Below are 13,071 nucleotides of genomic sequence, written 5' to 3' on the forward strand. Positions count from 1 at the left end.
TGCGACAATGTGTGACGAGCTGCAATGTCTGTGCTGTGTAACCTTTGCTGAGGGATTATGAGGCATGGAGACTCATGACATAATGACTCCCAACCATGAAATGGTAGTCCTGTAAGACATTAGTGTAGATGCAGTATAGGCCATGTTGTTTTTTTGTCCAAAAAAAAGAACAATATGACTCTATTTAGTATACGTGTGTATAACCATAATACATCGCAGGCATCCTCAGTGTACATGACAGAAATAATATTTTATCTGTTAGCTCAACAAATGATTGATTGAATGATTAATCAAATTGATTAACAAGACTAATAAGTGATTAACAGTCACTGGGGACATTTGGTAAAAACACAAATACAGAAAACAAAATGCTATTTTCAAGAATGTATGCTGCTCTAACAAAGGCTATGTATACCATAATGTAAATAAAGGCCAGCCAAAATCAACACTAAGTAACATGCCTAATAATACCCTCACACAATGACTATGTAAATAACAATCTGCAATCTCTGCAGTCACTGTGGAACCATAGCCATATACTAAGAGCATCCATCTCCCATACCCATGGTCCCATGGTTCGAGCTACAAGGCAAAATTGATAAGAAAAGACTAAAGTCACTAGCTTTCCATTGGCACACGTTTTGGGATCAAGTTTTTTTTTAGAAGTAGTGCAAAGTCTCTTCATATATTTTTGATGTTGCTTTTTTCTGTTCCTTGTTCCCTTGTTCTTCTTCCTGTTTTCATATAACATCTGAGAAAGTGTTTAGAGGATTTCCAAGATCTTTCTCACACACACACACACACACACACACACACACACGCACACTGCTTCAGTGTGTGTTTGCATATGTGCATCAGCAGCCAACAAAGCGCAGGTGTGTGTGAGTGTGTGTGAGTAGGCTTTCTCTGGTCCCTGTCAGTGTCTCTGTATCTGCTGGCCGTTTAATTAAGAGGCTGCGGGTCTGAGGGACATCTGCTTGTAGGCTGTGCGCTGGGTGTGTGACCCGGCAGGGGGGCCAGCGAGGCGCTGGATGGGACAGGGATGCTGAGGGCGCCTCTTCACCCCGTCCCGTGCCCTCTCCTCCCCTGTGCCACAGACAGATGGTGCCAGCTCGCTCCAAAGGCACGTTGGTGCCAGCCCAAAAGAAAAATCACACGCCCTGGCATCACCCCAGCACTTGTCAGTTTACTGTCGCATCTTGTCAGAGAGGAGGGGACAGGCAACCAACAACACAAACTTGAGAAGATTATGCCAGCTTCGGCTGAAACATATGAAGGTGCACAATGAACACATTAAGATCCACGCATTGGCACCCAGTTCAAGGGTTGAGCGGAAGGGGTCTTTTCTGTTGAGCTGTTACTCCTCCAGACTGGGAAATTTACTTAACTTAAGTATTTAGCCGGCCAGCATTAGGACATCTGTGGGGTGTATGGTCGAGGTGTAAGACACACACACACACACACCCTCCATGAGAAATTTCAAGGAATGGCTACTCATTTACATCAGCATCCCAGGCCACATGCGGTTGCCGTAGAGACAAGGTTGTGACAAGGACACACAGCAAGAGAGTTTTGAGGGTTTGTGGGGTCACGACTCCGCTGCTTACCCAGAGAGATCAGTCAGAGCAAGCCACCTTTTCACGCGCATTGGACATAATCCGTCTCCCATTCTCTGAATATCATGTTTGGCTCTAACTTTATGGCAATAAAAGACAAGTTAATCTGGAAACAGATATCCTCCATTTGAGCGAATTGTCAAATATTTTCTATTGTGCATTTAAGGTAATATGAACGGCTGTTTGGTTGTTTTGATTTGATTTATTTTGACTTTACTTACTCATTTACTTAATGAACAAAAATCAACTAGTATTTGTCTGATATTACCTGGAAAGTACAATAAAAAACATGATTTTTTTATATGTACATAAATTGGAGGTATCTGGTTTTGCTAATGAGCTCTTTGAAGAGAAAACATTACTTTTCTCTAACCTTTATTGTTCGCTTTATAGAGACACACACACCATCATTCAAATCTCATCCTTCTTAGACCTTGTATTCCTTGGTCTCCACTCAGCAGTTAAGATTTTGTAACTGATCAGTTTCATGAATTAGAAGAAAGCCACCCTTTAGCCACTTCTGTCTGAAGGGGAGGATGTGCATTTATCATGACTAGTTTCCAGCCAGACACATCAAAGTGGCATTTAGTGACTTTTTAACACTTGGCTTGTGTTCTTGTGTTTGCCTCCATCTCTCTCATTACCCCCTTTCCTCCCCTCTCTCTGTACACCCCACTGCCCCCCACCCCGCTCTGTCTCTCCCATGTATTTGTTGGCAGTCTGCCTGGCTGCTCATGAGCTGGTAACTGGCTGGCTGTCAGTCGGTTCACTACTGTAACCGCCACCTCCAGACCTCCTGCCCCTCCCCTCCCCCTCCACCACTCCCCGCCCGCCCTCTCTCTCAGCACAGGGGCCCCATGCGGAGCAGGCTGTGTCGAGCTGTCAGCCTCCGGCTGCGGCCTGCCAAGCGCCTGGTCCCAGGCTGCGGGGCAGACGGGGCCGAGGGCCAACGGCGGGCTCCTCCTCCTTCGCCACCACCACCGCCGAGCCGCCATGCCTCGCCCAGGCACCCTCTGCCGCCCGCATGCCCGCCTGCCCCCAAAACGCCATGACAGATTGGCCCTCCAGCTGTCCGAGCGCGGCCCCAGCCCGGCCTCACGCTGGGGCCGCCACATGCCCTGAGAAACCGGTGCCCTCCGCGCACTTAACACACACACACACACACACACACACACACGTGCACACACATAAGGACACAGTTCACACAGATGTACCCACAGACACAAAACAGGCAGATGCACGTGGAGCTGTTTAGCCTGCATTCAGCTATTTATTCATCCATCTCCAAATGAAACCTACACCTCTTTGGTCATTGTCTTCCCTTCATCTCTTTTCACAACCCCTCAATGACTTCTGTGAAACCCACTTTCTCCCTTATAGACCCTTTCGATCTGTTTCAACAGCGTTTATGGTTTAAACCTTAAAAGTCAATACAAGTTGTAATGAAAATGTAGTGCTCTACAAAATGTCAACTTTTAAAACTTTTCTTCATTTTTGTTTATCCCCGAGTTATCTTAGCTTAATGTGTCACTGGAAACGCCTTAGGATCACACGTTTGTTTATGTAGTTGGAAAGGTCCATACCCATGTGTGAAAGGACCTCATCCTTATCAAGCTACTCCTCAAGCTATTTTTCCTTTTACTGGGTGGAACTGTTTTTTTTCCGCATTTCACTCATATTTTTTGTTCTTTACTTTGGGTTATTCAAATCAGAATGAAGCGGTTGGACTAAACATTACATAAGTTCATGTCTAGTATGAAAAGGATAATCTACAAAATGAAAAGGATAATCTACAAAATATAATAACGGAAAGTCCCACAGACAATGTTATTCCACACTGCATCATATGCACTGTAGTGTATTTCCTGTGATTGCTTCCAAATTGTAAGAGACAATAACTGCTTACAGACATGTCCACTGCACTATATGTAAATCTTTGTCAAACGAATGTCCGACCCTTTGGTGATTCAAACACATGTGGACATTTAGTGTAAACGCACATGAACAGAATCTCAGAATTATGCGGTATCAGATAGCCTATGGTTCATGTTATGCTTAGCTTAAGTAGAACAAATCATTGGAGACTCACTATGTCTACAAAAGACTAATGAAACAATAGCTTCCCATACATTAATATCCCTCCCACCTTCAGAAAGTGTGGGTATTACTGTTTTGCCCTGGTAAATGATGTTTTTTTAAATGAGGGACAAACACGCACAGTACACAATAGCATACCTCCTAGGTATTCACCTTGTTAGGCAGATGGACTGTTAGGCAGATAGACTGGGAGAACGGGGTAAGATGAACCATTTTTTACATTCTTCATCATTCTAATGTGTCAAAGAGGTTTTGTTTTGTAACCTCCACACCAAACACAAATTCTGTATTCAAAGTATTCTACAACTTATGTAACCAACAACTCTTTGATCACTTATAAGGGTAAAGAGATATGCTCTCTGCAAAAACGTTGGACTCGTGGCATAACTTACCCCATACTGTATGTGAGGTAAGATAAGCCTAGGTGTGGGGTAAGTTGGGCCAACACAAAAATGTCAAAAAGACATTTTTATTTTCTTCAAACAATAATTTAATTTCTACCAACATTTAACTAAATTTGCTAAATAGATTCAACTAAGACATGTTTAGGCCTATTACATTTTTTGTTGCCTGTTTACCTTTGAATTCACCCATTTAATTCACTTAAATAAGTCTGATTAATTTGCGATTAAAATGCTAATCTTTTTAGCTCTTAACATTAAGGAAACATAGAATGAGGTCACAAAATCAAGGCAAACTTAAAAATCTTACAGATGCTATACAAGTACCAGTTAGCTGGCTCAACTTACCCCAGCCCTAGTGGCTTATCTTAAGAAAATGCTTCTCACAACAAGCTCATGATTTTGTTTAGCCCTCACATCATAGCTTAAAAGGGCACCAATTGAGGTGTAATGCATTTGAATGTTGTTCTATTCACGTTTTCTCTAAATCACCCTAACTTGGAAAAATCTTTTTTTTTTACCTCTTATATTTTTTTTTATCACATTTGCCATGTGCTGTACCTTTCCACATATGATTCCCTCTTCCTTAAAATGCTGTCATATGATAAAATGTATTTACGGTTTCCTAGAAAAAAGGTGTGGCTCATCTTACCCCTATGCTCAACTTACCCCATTCTCCCCTATGCCAAGTTTTCATTCTCATTGCATTCCCAATTTGGCCTTGTTAACAGATTCTATCCTCTTTTTTCAACATCTCTCTCTCCTCTTTCTCTCTCTGTGTATCTATTCCTCTCTCTCTCTGTCTTCCTCTTTCTCCCTCTCTCTCTTTCTCTCTCTCTGTCTTACATTCTCTTCCTCTCTCTCTCTCTCTCTCTCTCTAGGCCAGATGTACTAACGCTTTTTCGCCCACATCAGGCGTATTTGTTTAGCAACGAGCGCATAAAATCATGGCGAGGTTTGTACAAACAGGCCGCACTGAGGTAAAAGCACAGACTGCCTGTGGCAGGAGCTGAACATGGCAAATTGCGCTTTTCCGTGTCATGCATATGCATCCATGGGAGGGTCAAGGGGAAAGTGGGAGTTTAGCGTAAAGAGATGGGAGGGGAAGCGTAAAGAACGCCTAATTATGTATGCCGTGGTATATAAAAAAACTGCTTGTGAACGCACACGTCTATTCTGCGCCTAAATATTTCTGCCTTGTAAAAGCAGGTGTTAATCCAAATTGCGGTTAAATGCGTCAATAAGAGAACCTTTCAATGTCAACAGAATCGCTATTTAGAGCACCAGTTTTGCGTCTTTCTACTATATCAAAAGCAACCTAAACCTTCGTTGGCCTAATGTCTTACTTTAACTTTCACGTCATCCACTTAAACTTTCCTACTTGCTAGATTTGACCAATCTTCCATAGCCTACGTGCACAAGTAGTTTGAGTAGAACTACTGATCTTCATTATCTCCCTGCTTGTTGACATCTTATCATTCATTGTATTATTTCATGATTGCTAAACGTTTGGACGTTCGTAAATTGCGGTAGGGGGGCGGAGAAAGGCGCAGATTACCCGATGAAGTGAAAGAATGATAAATACCCTGTACACAATATGTTCACAAATGTAGTACATCTAGCCCTCTGTGTCTTTCTCTCTCTCTCTCTCTCTCTCTCTCTCTCTCTCTCTCTCTCTTTCTCCCTCTCTTTCTTCATCTCTCTCTCTCTGTCCCAGTCCACCATTGTTAGTTAGTTACACTATCCCAGTGTATATTCTCGGGGGTCCCCCTGGCTCTGGGGCCCCGGGCCCCTCTGGGGGCTGACGGGAGCCGGCTGTGTGTTGTCGGTCTGCAGTCTGTTCTCCAGTTGTGACAGCCAGCGCAACCTTATGATGACAATTAGAGCCGGTTAGGGAGCACAGATGAGCGTCACGGATGAGAGGAGCGAGGGAGGGAGGAGAGGAGAGGAGAGGAGACAAAACAAAAGGGAGAAGATATGAAGATGTTATGTTATAGGGTTAGGGCAATAGACCGAAAGCTGGGGCAAGTTTTGATTGGAAATGCAGTGTAGGAAAGAGAGTGGGTTAAGAGAATGGAGGATGTGGAGAGTTGGGTAGAATGGGAGAGTGAATGGCGGAGGGGAGGAGTGGGGGTGGCAGGGGCAGGTGTTGAGGAAACCAGGACACAATTAACAAACATGGAGAAAATACCCACTAATGAGGCGGCCCCAGGCCCCTGGGGGAACATCGGCGGGGGGCACACACTGTTACTGTGTATGACTCATGAGGGAGGAGAGGGGGGAAGCTGAGACCTGACACAGGTGAAAGGGAACCAGAGAGAGCATAGATTTGAACAGAAAGCCATAGAAAAATAAGGTGTAAATCCAAGCAAATAACAACAGATCGATTGATGAACATATGGCAAGTCCCAGGGGATGGAGATTTATTTAGATAAAAAGGCAGCGCTGGCAAAAAACAATACACCTCTATATCATATTCAATATAGGTTGCCAAAATTAATAAGTTGAATATATACTGAAATATTAAACCAATAATTATTTTTCCTTAAACAATAATTCATTTTTATTCTATAGTTAGTGAGTGGTTTGATCATCTAGTACAGTGTTTCTGAAAGTGTGGTCCGGGGACCACTGGTGGTCCGCAAGCTATCCCAAGTGGTCTGTGAGCAGACATGGTAAAATATAATATAGATGACTTGTTTGCAATGTTGAACCAACTTGTATGTAACATGCCTATGTAAGCTACATGTAACTGCCACTTTAAATCATATGAATTCTCTGACACAATAAGCAAGGTGAGTAGGCCTATTGTTTAATATATATAAGTATAAGTATATATACTCTTTTGATCCCTGCATTTATCCCAATCCGTGAATTAGTGAAACACACTGCACACACACTAATCCCGGCACAGTGAGCTGCCTGCAACAACAGCGGCGCTCGGGGAGCAGTGAGGGGTTAGGTGCCGGTCGCGATTCGAACCGGCAACTGTCCGGTTACAAGTCTGAAGCGCTAACCAGTAGGCCACGGCTGGCCCTAATATACTGTTAAAGTAGGTCTACTTTTTTTTTTAGCTAGGTGGTCCGTGAGGTTTTTTTATTGGTTAAGTGGTCCTTGGTCTGAAAAAGTCTGAGAAACACAACTAAAAGAATAATTATACATGCCAAATGCCATGTCAATCTAGATTTTTTTCCAGTAGTTGCCAGACATTTTATCTTCATTTTAATTCCTAGAGTCCTCCATCATTTCAACTCTGCAATCAGCATTCATTTTAATGAGTGTTTACTTTTCTTAGTTGGCTCCAGTTTTAACTCAGTTCTGTTTACTCATTTGCTAAATGCTAATACAATGCAGGCCACTTAAGCACTGTTCACAAACCTAATCTGTTGCATCCACGTCTTCTTGCCAAAACAGACTTTAATATTTATGACTATTTATGACTTAGGAATGATGAAAGCTGCTCTGAGCACACACAAAGAGCTAGATGTGGTGTGAAAATACATTAATATCCTTAACTAGTAAACAGGGAAGAAGTAAATGCTATGACATGGTTCAATGAGAAGCAAGATGACACATTTTCTAAGCGGTTACTTTAGAGGCATACTATTATATGTAGATTTCCTCCCTGATCCCACGCCCAGGACTGCGTCCCCAAAAGAGGGTGTCCTTCCCATGATGCACCTCTCCTCTAAATCAGGTCTTCTTCCCATGACCCACTTCCCCCCGCGCGGTGCATTGTTGCGTGCTTGTCACCACCGCATACACAAGCCCTTTCCTTTTGTCTGCACCAAGCCCTGGGTTAAGACCCTCAGTGTTTTTATGAGTCTTACGCCGAACCTTCCAAACAACAATAACAACAACAACAACAACGACAGCAAAGCAGAGCAAAGCGAGGTATGATGGCATTCTGCTCGCACAAGCCCATCATTGTTACCGTTCACATGACGTATTGTGTCAGACGACATCATCGCCTCCCAGCAGCTGTTGCTGAGGACGACGGGCCTGACTGTCAGCAGTGCTGGATTGTGTAATGCCAACGCATGAGGTCAGATCCTCCAAGATTTGCGTATGTGTGTGTGTATTTAGTTGGTTGAATGAGAAATGCGGATAAACATGTTTAAACAGATAAAAATGATAAACTGTACCATGTTGCAGGTGTATGAAAGCTGCATGAAATATTTGAAGTCACTCAGACAAGCGTGCACACACACACACACACACATACACACATACACACAAACACACACACACACACACACACACACACATATACATCCAATGTCTTCCAGTATAGTCTATGAACTCAGTGACCCTGTGAACTGGTGTGCATGCACCAATGCCTGCACTATTGTGGCCCACTGTCTCCTGCAGCCCTGCTGTTTGGGTCCTCTGGCCACTAATGGCCAATACATGTCAGCCAGACTCACAATCAGATGTTCTTCTACTAAATTAACCACTTCGGGGGGAAAATATACACACACGCACACACACGTCTTCTTCTTCTGCTAAATTAACCATTTCAGAGGGGGAAAAATGGACACACACACACACAGACGCACACACACTCACTCACGTTGTCCTTCTACTAGGTTACCTCCTGCTCTAAATGGCGTGCTCATTAGCTCAGGTTAATGGCAGTAATAGAGTGCAAAAGACTGAACCTCCCCGTCAACATCCACTCGGGGGTCTCGCGGGGTAATGTCACGGATCACCTGACTCCCGAGTCTCCCGCAGGGAAAATTAGACACACCGACTTCATGTTTTTTTTATCCCACCTGGGGAGAGACTGAGAACAAACGAGCAAAAGAAACAGATTCAGTGTGAAACAGCGGCACAAACACAGCAAGAGGGGCGGCTATCGATAAGAGCATTTATCAACAGCCCAGTGAAGTATGGGTATTCATATGACATCCTCTGACTAAAAAGACCATTTCACATTGCAAACAAGAAGTCCACAAAGCACCCACAGTCCACCCACCCACAGTCCACAAAGTACCCACAGAATGAGAAACTATAGTTTTCTCTTGACTCTAGTCAGTGTTCTGTTGTCCACTGAGCCCCTGAGCTTCAGTTCAGCCATCTGTCAGTCACATTGGATGACAAATATGTAAATATATCATTCTCCTATACTCTAAGAAACAGGGGCACAGGAGATAATGCTGTAAATCCAGCAAGTAAGAGTTTAAATAACATGTTGGCAGGATTTCTAGTGAGTGTGGACAGACCCAAGGGTTTGGCACTGTAGGCCAGCTAAAACAGTGTCCCTGAAGTCATTACTCCAAAGAAACCCTTCCCACTGTAATCACCTGACTGATTATTCCAGAGACCAAAACGAGGCATTCACACAGCGCCGGTGACCAACGCTGACTCCAAAATGTTTTCCCTAGCAGGAATGGGGGAATGGCCACCAGGGATATAAGCAGGCCATCTCTCTCTTTGTCTCTCTATTTCTGTCTCTCTCTCGGGAAATCAGACCCTCAACCCCATTGGTTACCTGAGCAGAGACATGGTGGGGAAGGAAATATGTACATAAATATATACATCTGTATGTGTGTGTGTGCATGTATATGTGTGTGTGTGCATGTGTGTGTGCAGGGGCACTGCTGGAGGGGGTGGGATGGGGATTGGTTATACTAATAATCGGGGGGCCCAGAATCATTGTTTGTCATAGGGCCCAAATTTTCTAGCAGCGCCCCTGTGTGTGTGTGAGAAAACCATCTTCTCTCCCATATTACTCTATGCTGTAATTCATTTTCAGAAACTGCAATATCTATACATTAAGCTATACATTAATGCTGCTCATTTTTACATTAAAGCTTGTTATACAGTATATATAACTCTAGACAACAAGCACAGCTACTGTAAATAGTATATATTCCTCAAGTGAGAGGCCTTTTGAACACATGATAGTCAACATACCCTTGAAGCTCTGTGATGACTTTGTTAATCAGATCATTTGTATTGGTGAAAAATTAACTCTTGATAAGTTGTGTACAGCATAAATGCATAAATCAGCATTATAGAGTACAGTTATAGAGTACAGTCATATAGCAGTCTACTGTGAGACACACTATGCCACTGTAAGACACAAGACAGAATTAGCCGAGGAGTGTTTGTCTGAAGTAGGTGTTTGTCTGAAAAGGATTGTTTGTTAAATTCTGTTTGTGTGTGTGTGTGTGTGTGTGTGTGTGCGTGCTGCGTGCACGTGCAGGTGCAGATGCCGTAATGTGTCACCCGGGTGATGACCACAGTTTCCTTGGGCATCCTTTAACTTCACACCCGGTCCACAGCTGTGAGCATGAGAGAACCTGCTGCAGAACAGTACGCTTACACACACACACACACACACACACACACACACACATACTCACACTCACACGCAGACAAACAGAGGAGGGCATAAAGATGGCCTCTCTGACAGCCAGCTGAGAAACAGAAGAGTGTCTGGAGAAGGACTGAGGACACTTTCTCTCTTCCTCTCTCTTTTCTTCTTCTTCTCTCTGGGTCTGTCGTTCCCATGCTGCTTCTTCACTGTGGTCTGTTCACGCGTGCACAGACATCTCTCTCTTCTCCCATAGCCTTTCAATACTCCACTGTCACGGGGGCTGTATGGCGACCAGATCTTATTGTGCTGCTCCAAAGTGCCTTACATGCGTGCAAAAGACACACACACGCACCAAGACAAGCACATGCTCATCCAGAGGCAGACACAGCAATTATAGATTCAGCCACACTTTAACAGAAGAACACAGTCCTTTAACATAGTGTGTGTTTTTTGGACTTTTTCTTTGCATGTGTGTGTATGTGTGTGTATGTGTGTGTGTGAGGGAGAGAGAGAGAGACAAAGAGAGAGAGAAACAGAGAGCTTTGGGTTCTCTTGATGATATCATTGCTCAGAGAGGAGATGCCTTCTATTGTTATGAGCTGCTGGCTGGACTAAAGGGAGGGATGTAATGTTTTGGATCACAGACATTTCAGAGAGAGAGCGTGTGTGTGTGCGTGTGTGTGTGTGTGTGTGTGTGTGTGTGTGTGTGTGTGTGTGTGTGTGTGTGTGTGTGTGTGTGTGTGTGTGTGTAGATGAGTCAGTGATGCAACACAATGTTTTTACTGTGAGGTGCTGCAGACAGATGGCCTGCTTGCTTGCAGCCGCAGTGGAACAGTCCGGCCTTTGTCACACAATAAAGGTCGTTGATTGTCTGCCCAACCATTACGCTGTAGTATCTATCTATCTACATCTCTTACATCCTCTAATCTCTCTCTCTCTCCCTCTCTCTCTCTCTGCCCCCTCTCTCTATCGCTAAAATCCCTTCATATCCTCCTTTCCTTCGCTACTTATATACTATAATTCTTCCACTCCAGTGGCTTCATACACACACATGAAGCACCACAGCGATTGTTTTTTGATTCTAGGATGCTGCATAAAATGCACAAAACAAATTGTGGTAATTAGTGCAACTGCAGTTTATTCAGGGTCACATTTTCAAGAATGCACATTATATCTGTGTGTGTGTGTGTGTGTGTATGTGTGTGTGTGTGTGTGTATCTGTGTGTGTGTGTGTGTGTGTGTGTGTGTGTGTGTGTGTGTGTGTGTGTGTGTGTGTGTGTGTGTGTGTGTGTGTGTGTTTGTGCAGAAGTATGCATGCTTATAAGACCCACGCTGGGCTACAAGTCCTACAAGCTTCCCTGCTCAGAGACACAACAACAGTAAACAGACATCAGTGTCCCTCAGCGGGGGACAGGAGAGGAGAGAGAGAGAGAGAGAGAGAGAGAGAAGAAAAAAGAGGGATGCGAAGACAAGAGGGCACATGGGAGATTGAGTTGCACTGGTCTTTTTTTAATTGGCAAATTTCTACATCCCTCTTAATCTTGGGTCAGTAAAGATAGCATACCTGTCATTTCTAAAACAGAGCCCACCACCCTGAGGTAAACACACACACACACACACGCATGCATGCACAGACACACAGACACACACACACACACCCACACACACAGTTTTCTCTTGTCTGTATTTATTGGGCTCGCTCCAGTTTTGTGAAGCTGTCAAAACATAGCTGGTTTGACAGCATGCTAATATATGCAAATGAGCTCAAGGCAAGCCGAGCAGCACCTGCATGCCAGGCCAGAGGAGACTGGCTATGACCTGTTAGCCTGTGTGTGTGTGTGTGTGTGTGTTTGGCTGTGTGTGTGTGTGTGTGTGTGTGTGTGTGTGTGTGTGTGTGTGTGTGTACAGTATGTGTGTGTGTGTGTGTGTGTGTGTGAAGTGAAGTGATCAGTTATTAAGTTGCAAAGTAGTTCTATTTAGTTGTTTCAATTTAATTGCCATCAGTGTAAAGAGAAATGAGTTATCACATTTAGTTTTCACAACTTTTGAAGATTTAAGTCAATAAGCACTTGTCACATCATATTTATAAAGGCTTAATCATCTCAAACAGTACTTAACTATCTTAATCATCATAGTGTCTTGACATGTGATTGTTGATGAAGTGATGCAAAAGTAAAAAAAAAATGTATCATAAGATCAGTAATTGCTTTTTTCAAATTAGAAATGAGAAATTAGAGCGTTGAAAATATTTTTCTCAGAAGAATATGCTGCCCCTGCACTGGAAGAAAGAAAACAATTTGTTTCAATTACACCAAACATGTCTTAATTAAGCTTAATCAGACATATATTTCAGGAAGATATTCTTCGTTGGAAGAATATGCTGCCCCTGCAATGGAAAATGGAAAGTAATTTGTTTCAATTATACCAAACATAGCTTAATCAAAAACATATTTCAAATTTCAAATGATCTTATCTTAGTGTTTGTAATTCCCTTCCTCTCTCCCTTCCTCCCTTCCTCTCTCCCTTCCTCTCTTTCTCTCTCTCTCTCTCTCTCTCTCTCTCTGTCTCTTTCACCCTGTCTCCCTCTCTCTGTGGAGTTGTGCTTTGACCTCGCCGGCTGGTTTTGGCATTC

Source organism: Alosa sapidissima, chromosome 2 (assembly GCF_018492685.1).
Source record: "Alosa sapidissima isolate fAloSap1 chromosome 2, fAloSap1.pri, whole genome shotgun sequence".
Lineage (NCBI taxonomy): Eukaryota > Metazoa > Chordata > Actinopteri > Clupeiformes > Clupeidae > Alosa > Alosa sapidissima.